This window comes from Anser anser (assembly GCF_964211835.1).
Source record: "Anser anser genome assembly, chromosome: 3".
Classification (NCBI taxonomy): domain Eukaryota; kingdom Metazoa; phylum Chordata; class Aves; order Anseriformes; family Anatidae; genus Anser; species Anser anser.
The window spans coordinates 14,666,121-14,675,721 of record NC_139722.1 but is presented as its reverse complement, the minus strand read 5'-3'; the positions used below and the strand labels follow the sequence as shown (position 1 = coordinate 14,675,721).

The 9,601-nt window shown below is 39.3% G+C and overlaps 1 long non-coding RNA gene across 1 annotated transcript; it reads left to right on the top strand.

Moving 5' to 3' along the window:
* The first annotated feature begins 1,728 nt into the window (after positions 1-1,728).
* Positions 1,729-5,564, top strand: LOC310897642. Its single transcript, XR_014582431.1, has 2 exons — positions 1,729-2,246; positions 4,143-5,564. It is a non-coding gene; the product is annotated as an uncharacterized lncRNA (long non-coding RNA).
* Positions 5,565-9,601: the final 4,037 nt, after the last annotated feature.

Genomic DNA, 9,601 nt, shown 5'->3' with positions numbered 1-9,601 from the left:
ACCAAACATTGTCTCTGTATTACCTGACTGGCCGCCCTCCCTGTTCTGAATAAGTTGGTCTTCCTTGCTGAAATTCCTGTAGCCACAACTCCAAGTTCATATTCCTGAGATACATGGAGAGAGGGCTAAAAATATCCACCTTTCTTTTTCTATGACTTCCTCACTTGAAAGTATTTTTCCCCTTTTATCTGATTCTCCTTAGCTGTTAGTCAAGATTTTGTTCACTCTTAATGTCCTTAGAAATGGGGGAGGATATTAAAGTCCCACAGGAAGCACGTGTTTAAGGTCTGATGGCTATTCCTTCTGTAGCTCTGTCATTTTCATGTATTTTCTTGCCTGAACCTGGAGAAAGAGAGCAGCTGTGGGGGAGGAAAAGGCAGGTTCCTGGAAGAAGCAGTAACTGACAGGATGTTGCTTTTGTTGGACAAGATCTGTCATATTGACAACAGGGAGGACCCAATAAGGCTGAGAGTCAGCTACCAACCAAGCAGCATGCTGCCAATCAGAGTTCGGAGGCCAAACTTTCTTTTTTCCTGCCAAGAGAAGGCATTTAAATAGGGACTGAAGTATGATTTCAATTTCGCTCCAGCGTAATGCAGACAGCAGAAAAACACTGTGACTCACAATACATTCTTGCCCCTACAGTAAATAAATTTCCTCTCAGAAGTCTGCAGTTTTGAATCAGGAGAGAGGCATGGTGAACACTTGGTCCTAGATGTACACAACACATCAGCTGGGTTTTCATTCTACGAAAGGCCCAGAAAGAAATGTGTTGGAAGCCTGTGAGAAAGGCCACAATTTACAAGAATGTTATATTTCCTTCACAAATGCAGAAATAAGTGATTCTAAAAAAATGCTAAAGGGCAATAGCTGATCCTAACCCCCAACTTTAAGTCTTTAAAAAAACATCCTCTTCCCAAGCCAACCAACCTCCTTACCCCCATACCTTTTAGCTTTCCCCATAGTGAGGGGAGGAAGGTAAGGGGGGTGAAATACCCATAGAGAAGATTATAAAATTAAAATTCCTAATTTACAATTTGTAATATTACTAAACAGTGATGGCTAGGGGACATTTTTTCCTCTCTGTCCTCCCCTGCTTATGAACCTAATGTCTGAGCAGTTTCTCAATCACACAGTCAGGGCCAGATGACCCCAAAAAGTTGGCCAGTATATTGGCCAGTGGCATCGTTCGTTCTTTCTCTGTCTCTGAAGGTGACCAGGAGATATGAATAACAGTTTAATTTTGGAGTTTAGATGCAAGCCTGAGGTTTTCACTTTATGTAATGCTTTCTGAAATGTCCTGAAAAGAACTGAAGAGTTAGGCTGAAGTCCAGGAAAGGAAATGAATGGCAGAAATGATACATAATCTCCCCTGACATCCTGTTAACATGGCCTAGTGCTTAGCCCATGAGCTGTGCCTTGCAGAGCTGGCAGGATGAAAAAGCCCCTGCCTACAAATGTATTTTTGCAGCCCTGTCCTGTTTTGCATTTTGCCAAACCCTTCACCACATGCTGGGGTCTCTGGGCTTGCTGCCCCAGCACCAGGCTTGGAAAGCCATGCACAACTTCCCACGTCCCATACTCTAGTGCTGACTTTGTCTCCACTGGAAGGCAGGGGCCAAGGCTGGCATTTGTTCAGGTCAGATTGGCTCATTTCTCTTCTCAAGCATCCAGAGCCTGGTTCAAAGTCCGCTAAAAGCAAAAGAAAGGTTTTTAATTGATGTCAGGAAGTTTTGATCAAGCCCTTGGGGAAAAGCTGGGCTGAAGGACACAAAGAATAATTTAATGTTTTTGTTTGTTTGTTTGTTTGTTTTTCAAATTACTATTTATTTATGAATATATTTATTGACTTCTTTGATGTTTTAATCATTATGGAAGCACAGCAACCTGATAGATCCCTATTAACATACATTTAAATACAAAAGGGGCAGTTTATTTTTCAGCAGTTCAAGCACCTGCAATTCACATGAGCTTCAGCTGGAATTCTGTGTGCTCAGCAAATTAAAACCTTCAGTAAACAATGCTATAACAACATTGACTTTAAGATGAAATCATAAATGCATGGAAACAGGACAAAGCCTATAGCTATTTGTAGCTATATTCAATCAGTTGTGCCTCTCAGCCCTGGAATACAAGGTTGGAAAAGACTTCAGCTGCTGTGAATTAGCTCATCTCTGCATTCTATCACCTGAGAATATGAGAGCTGGTACTTTGCTTATATTAGATATCCAACCCAAAATCACCAGGTAAAATAAGTACTTTTTTTTTTTTTTAATTGCACTACTAAAATTAATTTCAACTTAAAGCTGAATTCATCTGATTTACTGAGTCCTGTAAGTCACTACCTTTCTTGTTTGTTATGTTGAGCTTACAGCCTCTCTATTTCTGGTGGGAAGTGTTGAGAGGGTATGATTTTGTGTAATCTTAATGAGCACTACTTGTCAGTTTTCTTCTGTAATACACCATTACTCAGAAATTCACACTTGGAGTGTTCACCATCTGATGTATTTCTAGCAACATCATGGTGAAAGTAAGAGCAGATATGCTTAATAAGCAATCCTAACCAAAGTATTTTGTACAAACCGAGTAACTTGGTCTACTGTAGGCTAAATTAGTCCATTAAGAGAGACTCAAAGGACCACTCTGGACCTGTTTTCAGGTCAGTTCCAAAGTGTATTAACTTGTCTTAAAATGCCTGGGAGCTGTGGGAGATGCCCACTGAATATGCTAACAAAGGGAAACCAGAGAGCTTAAGTGCAGCCAGAAAAGAAAGAAAGCCAATTTTCTGTCTGTTTGGGTAACATATTACTGACTCAAGAGATTATACATACCAGAAATGTGGTTTTTACTCTTGCTCTTGGAAATTCCCCCAACAGGAAAAGGCTGCATCCTTCCTCACACTTTATAAAATTGTGAGAAAATCCTATTGTCATGCCTACTTTCCCCACTTAATACAGAGAGTATGAGGAAGGAACCAGAAGTACTTCAGTATGCTGACGCAGGTCTCTGCCCTTTCAGGGGATTATGGAAGTGTTTAATATGGGGTAGTGACCAGTTTGGAGCCCTCTGGTCTTTGGTTTCCTAAAGACAGCCACACTAGCGTTTTCCTCCTTTCCTATGACGCTTCCATAGCAATGGACTTTGGGACAAAGAGAAGCTGAAAATGCCTGGAAATGCCCTGTTATCAGCTCTGATAAAGGTGGAGAGACTTCAGAGGAGTAAGAAAGGTAGAAGTGTGATGGAAAAAATATAGGATGTCTGCATTTAAAACAAAACAACAAAAAAGTTAATTGTGTGAGGAATAAGGTTCAAAACTGCCACCCTATAAGTTTGCAGAAATTAACAGAAATGTACAGAGAAATGGGCACCAGGGCAGGTAAAACATTGACTGGTCTGGGACAGAGTGGCATGGCTAAAGTTGTCTGGCTGCAGCTGGGACCCAGTATGCAGTTATGCTCTTCACTGAATGAAAGGTTGTCCCTTCTACATTTGGAGCAATCAGTTTGTTTATCCAGTGCTGGGAGCACTTGCTATCACATCTCTTTCAAACGGAATTTTTCTGACTCATGAAAATTAGGGAAGTGCTCAAATGAAACTTTACTATTTATTATGAGTGCCTCCCTCAGAGCCCCCTGCTTCAGGGCCCTTGGAAGGAGCCCGTTTCTCTTTTGCAATCTCTTTTCTAATACTTATTTTAGTAAACAACAGCTGACCCTCATAAGTGTGTGGAGCTGACTGGCCCCAGGCCCTCTCATCTCTAAAAGAGCAAGCTGTGCTGTTGCACAGACAGATGTCTGTTCTTTAGTATGTTTTATTGTTGGCTTTTTTGGGGAGGTGGGATTACAGGTAGTTTGGGGTAGAGGGAAAACTCATGATACTCTGGAATCAGACAATTCTTGAGCTTCTACAGCTGGTATTATTTTTCTCAAATGAAAAAGTCTTGCTGGAATTTTGAAAGAGCCAGAAGAGAGGGTCAAATGGATGGGCAAAGAGGTTGTGTTTTGTACTAGAAAATGAAGAGAAAATGTGTGTAGAAAATGAAGGAGAGGGAAAATCTGTAAAGTGATAGTCATCTGTGATTCACCTCTATCATGTAACAGGTAGTACTTCTGAGACCTTAGGTTCTTTAATCTGTTTTTCAGAACTGGAGAACTTGATGTAATTATTTGTTTGGGCCAGGAAAAAGGGGATGTTGCAGAGTCTGATTGATCTTCACCAAAGAAAGGAAGACGACGACCACACATGCTGCTGGATAAATAAGGCACCAACATGCCACTAGATATCTAACTGGCTTCAGAACTACAAAGATGTGTTTATTATTTACAAGTTTTTCTATTTGCACAATGCTTGCCCAAGGCCTTTGTGGCCAGGTTTGAATCCTCTTTTTCTTCCTCCCGCTGAGTAGTGGTTTATTTTGTTACAACTCATTTCCATACCTCATGTGAGACGGATGTCATTGCTTGCTTGTTTCCCTTTTATTTGAGATTTGGATAGTGATCACAAGGGTTCCACGTACAAATCCTGCAGAGCAGATCCTATCACCCAGAATGGGGACAACCTAGAAAAAGATAATCATAAACCTTCTTGTCATAAATCATTAATTAATAGGGCTGTCTCTGAATAAGTGGTCAGCTTTGAAGGCTTCCCACATAATGGAACCATTATTTTGAATATTAGTATGCAATTGGGTTGTTATCTGGATTACTTATTGCATAGACAAATTCACCAGGTTTGTATTTAAACAGATCTTTGATAATGGTCCAAAATAATATCCTAGAATAGTTAATAAGGACAAAATACATATTACAATACTAGAAGAGCTACAAACAGTTCAGAGTTTACCTACTGCAGCTCTTGAGACTTAATTTTCAAATCTTTGTGAAAACGATATTATTTGTCACTAAACTAGATAAGATTTTATTACAAAAGGCTTAGAGTCTGATTTTTATAATCAGTGGGCATGTGCATTAATGTTCAAAACCTGCTAAGTAATGTCTGTGATTGACGGGAACCTAACTCTAACTCAGGCCCAGATTTTGTATTTAGATCTGGAAGGAACTTGATGAATCCTCATTGACTTGCATGTGATTTTAAAGGAAATTCACAATATATTGGTCAGCACCAGTAGGCCTGCTGCAGGATGGAGGCCTCAGTAAAAGGTAGTTTCCTTCAGCATGATGTATAAATCTGTAGTTTCAACCATTGATGATAGAAATTTAAATGTCGTTAGTATCATGCAAGGTAAATGAGAATGTATAAATGAAGCACAAGATGAATGTAGGCTCTATACAACTGTATATATGTGCATCTACTTCTAATATATGGCTCTAATATTTTGCTAATGTATTTTTTACTCCTAGGTGAAACATTTTACTTTATTTTGTAGACAAGAATTGAGTATCTCTGGCCCTTTTCTTTTAGCCTTTTTTCATTTTCTGTGCCTTGAACTCTCCTGTGTTATTTGGTGCTGGGGACTGGGGAGAAATGAGTAAGTGCTAAAAACAAACAAACAAACAAAAAACCACACCACCCAACAACAATAACAAATACATATATAGATGTAGGTGTTGTCAAGTCTCCTTATGAGTCTGTGTGGAAGAATAAACCTGAGTATGGAGAGCAATCGTGCCTCTAAAGTGGCTGGTATGGGAATACATTTTTGCAGTTTTATCTGTCAGCTTCTGTAAGAAAGGAATTTACACCTGCATGGAGAGAGTACACACACAGATGGCTGAAGTGTTATACCTCCACAGACATGCACACAAAGCAGGCTAGACAGTATAGTCTTGACTTTTAAGAGCTATTGGATCTGTCTGAGAAGATACCTTATTTGACCAGGCTTTTTTCCCTCCATCTGGCCTAGGACCTGGGTAGGTATGAGGGTGACTGAGCACTGGCACAGGTTGCCCAGTGGGGTTTGGAGTCTCCTCCTTGGATATATTCAAAAGTCTACCAGACATGGTCCGGGGCTAATGGCTCTAAGTGTCCCTGCTTGAGCAGATGGGTTGGTCAAGATGATCTTCAGAGATCCCTTCAACCTCAGCCATTCTGTGATTCTGTGACTTGAGTCTACTTGTCAGTGGTGGCATGATGATTTTTTCTGTGGTTCATGTTCTGGATGAGAACATTTATAAGTGTTGCAGGAGTGTCTTTGTTCTTGTCATTAAGACCCTTTAGTTTGCACCAAACATGCAGAAAAAAGTAGAGCCAGTAGAGACCCTCTAAGTAACAAGCTTCATCCAAAACCTGGGGGAAAGCAACACGAATTAGGAAGCATTTAAATCTCCATGGTGGTTCAATTTCCCTGCCTATTTAGAGGCCAGCAAGTGTTCTGCCAGTGATCAAGGATTGGCTATGTCTGAACTAAAGATGCAGAACTCTAACACTTTTTCAAGACTCTGTGCTGATTATTGACAAATGAAATTTCTGTTGCATAAAAACATGTCAACTCGGAGTGATGCTGAACCAAGATGACTCAAGAGAATAAACTAGGCCACTTCACAGATAGCTCAGCCAAGACTTTTCAGCTCAATTTGAAGTCAAGATCAGAAACACAAACATAGTTAGCCAGTTTTTTTTTTTTTTAAGAATCCACATGGAGATCAGTACAATACTCTTCTGTAAATTGGTAATGTCCTCATCTGCAATTAATATGCAGTAAAGATTACTGTCATTTGAAGAAAGAATTTTGAGGAGATATTGAAATCATACTGTCAGTGCTCAAGAAACTTGGAAACAGACGACTCATAATAGGAGATGGATGTGATAAAAATATACAAAATACTTTTTCACACAACCTGTAATTAGCTTGTAGAAGTCACTGCTATAGAGAGTCAAGGGCAAGAATGTAATTAGATTCCAAAAGGGACTGGAAATTTATATTGCTGTAATTAATTACAAATCTAGATATTTCCTTAGGTTTTGTTGCGGCAATATTAAGTCTCATTCTTCCCCCTGGAGAGACTATGTTTTTTCAGAAGGCCAAAGAACACATGGGCAGGAAACAGCCCTTAGGTAGTCTGCAACGCACAAATGACACTCCTGAGGGAGAAACAAAGGTGCCGTTATGGCACTGAGCGGTAGGGCCAGTAAGGTGATGGGTGGTCTGTGTGTGTGGAAGACTGACACAATAATGACTTAGACTAATACTCAAAAATACAGTCACAGACGCCAGATGGTCACCAGCTGGGAGACAAGTCTCCTCATTTCTGAAATTGTACATCCCTTGTAAAATATCTTTATCAGTATCAGCCTAAACTTTAACAGTCTGCTGTGTTGGCTGAGTTTAACAGTACACTAAGTATGGCAATTATGGATACTGAGGGAAATTTAAGTTACAACTGGAAAGTTTTTCAAGGGCAACTATTATAATTCATTTACATAAACTGAGAGGCTACTGCAGTGTGTATGCAAGGACCACATGGAGAAAAGCTCTCCAATAATGCATATCCAACTTTCAGTGATATGATGCAAATCTAGGCAGCATTATGGAGTTGACAGTGGTTTATTGCGGGTTTTTCTATCATTTCTTATCATAGAGGAAAACAGCTCATATTTTCCTTACTACTTGAATACATAGCTTAGTAGCTAACATGTTAGAAAAAACAAAGTAATCAGAAATTGGGTGGTGCAATCCCAAAAGTAAAATAAAACCTAAATTGGAACATTAATAAAGCATGTGATGGAAATACTGAAGGTTAGAAGTGTTTTTGCAAAGGGGGAATAGTAACTTTCTGCAACTTCCGTTGTTGGCAGAAGAGACTTGTAATTGCCTGTTCTATGGGAGGTCAGGAACAGTCAGATGATACCACCTGACCAGGTTATTTGATGCTCATAGGTAGATGTACTCAGTTTTCTTGGCATCTACTCTGCTTTATTCCAAGGGTAGTTTTAACCCAGAGGACCTAATTCAGAGATGTGAAAGGGGCTAATGAAAAGAATTTGAACTTGTGGTTAAGGTAATAGACATGGACAGACTCACACTTTTTTTCTTTTTTTTTTTTTTTTGCTTTGTGTATCAGCTGTCTCAGTCAACAGCAAATGGAGACCATGGCGAGTTGAGCTTACCTTTCCAGTTAGAAACTGGTTATAAAAACTGCAATAAGAAGAGCTGGAGACGAAGGCAGGAAATAGAGCCAAGTGATGGGGCTATTTTCCTATATCTGCATGGGGAATTAACTCATTTGACATATCTGATGTTTCATGAAGAGGAGAGTTCAGTTATGTCCTAACTCTTTTTTCCCCCCTTAAGACCTGTGGAACAACAGAGTCACCCTTCCCATCCTTCAACCTAATGGTGGGTTGCCTAGGGTTGCTGGCTTCAAGGGAAGCTCTGTGACTGGTGTGACCTGGTTAACATTGCTGTGGAAATGTTTAGGAAAATCTTCTTAGACTGCTGTCTTGTTTGCTAGGCCCAAAGAAATGAATCTTTCTCTGTATCTGAAAGTCTTCCACAACCATATTTCCCCAATCTTCTCACTGAAATGTAGGGGTGTTTCATGGAATCATAGAATCACAGAGCATTTCAGGGCATTTGATAGTTGTTTCGGGTGTAACTTTGTCTTTGCTGAGACACCAGATTTTTTTAATTATAATATATTTTTTTTTTTATGTATGTGTGTGGTTGGAAAACTGCGAAAATATCAAAAAGTGATCTCTCAGGAGTTCTGCTTCCCTCTTTTGATTTTTCATATATAGTGGAACAGGTTAAACTCAAAAAATGAGGTATCAAAATAGACATCTTTTGTACTGGCTTGATACATTCAGATCTAAATTAATTTGTGAGTGAATCAAGTCCAGCTGTAGTTACTTGTCCATATTGCAATATAGTCCAATCTCATAAAAAGCTTGTTAGAAGAGGTATCGTAATGCAGTACAGAAATACACTGGTAAAACTGTGTGAAGAACATGATACCTACTTTCAGAATTGATATAGCCTTGAACCACACCAGGTAGCAGGACGTTAGAAAGCTTTGCATCTCAACGGTAAAATGTGTGTACTAACAAACCACAGACAGATAGGTAACTGTTTCATTCTTACAATGTCTTTGGAATAACTGCTTACCATCAATGATCACCAAGAAAGTGCTAGACTGGAGTGTGTTTTACCCCTTCTAGTTCTGTGTCACAACCTCCTCCTTTCCTTTAAGGAACCACTATGGTTGGATTCAAGCCTGAACATGGACTTTCACAGTTCTTAGCATGAAATACTGCAGTAGTCTATAAAAGATTGACATGACTTATAATATCTGTTTCTTACTGACAGCCATAGAAACTTTTTCTTAAAAAAAAAAAAGAAAGAAACAAACAAACAAACAAATAAACAACAACAACAACAACAAAACACGCAAAAACTTATTTCCAATGTGGCTGTTTCTTGGGCTTCCTTTTCCACTCCCTTCCTGTATCCATAGAGAATTTTGTATGTTTTGCATCTCCTCATTAAAAATAAAATGCTATTTTTGACAGAAACTTGAATAACTAGCATTTTGATTTCAGCATAGATTATTTGAAATTGTTCATCAGAACACCTGTTTTACCAAAATCAAGAAGGAATGCTTTCCTTTTTCAGCAGTGGCTGGGGCCTTGGTGGTACTAAGTC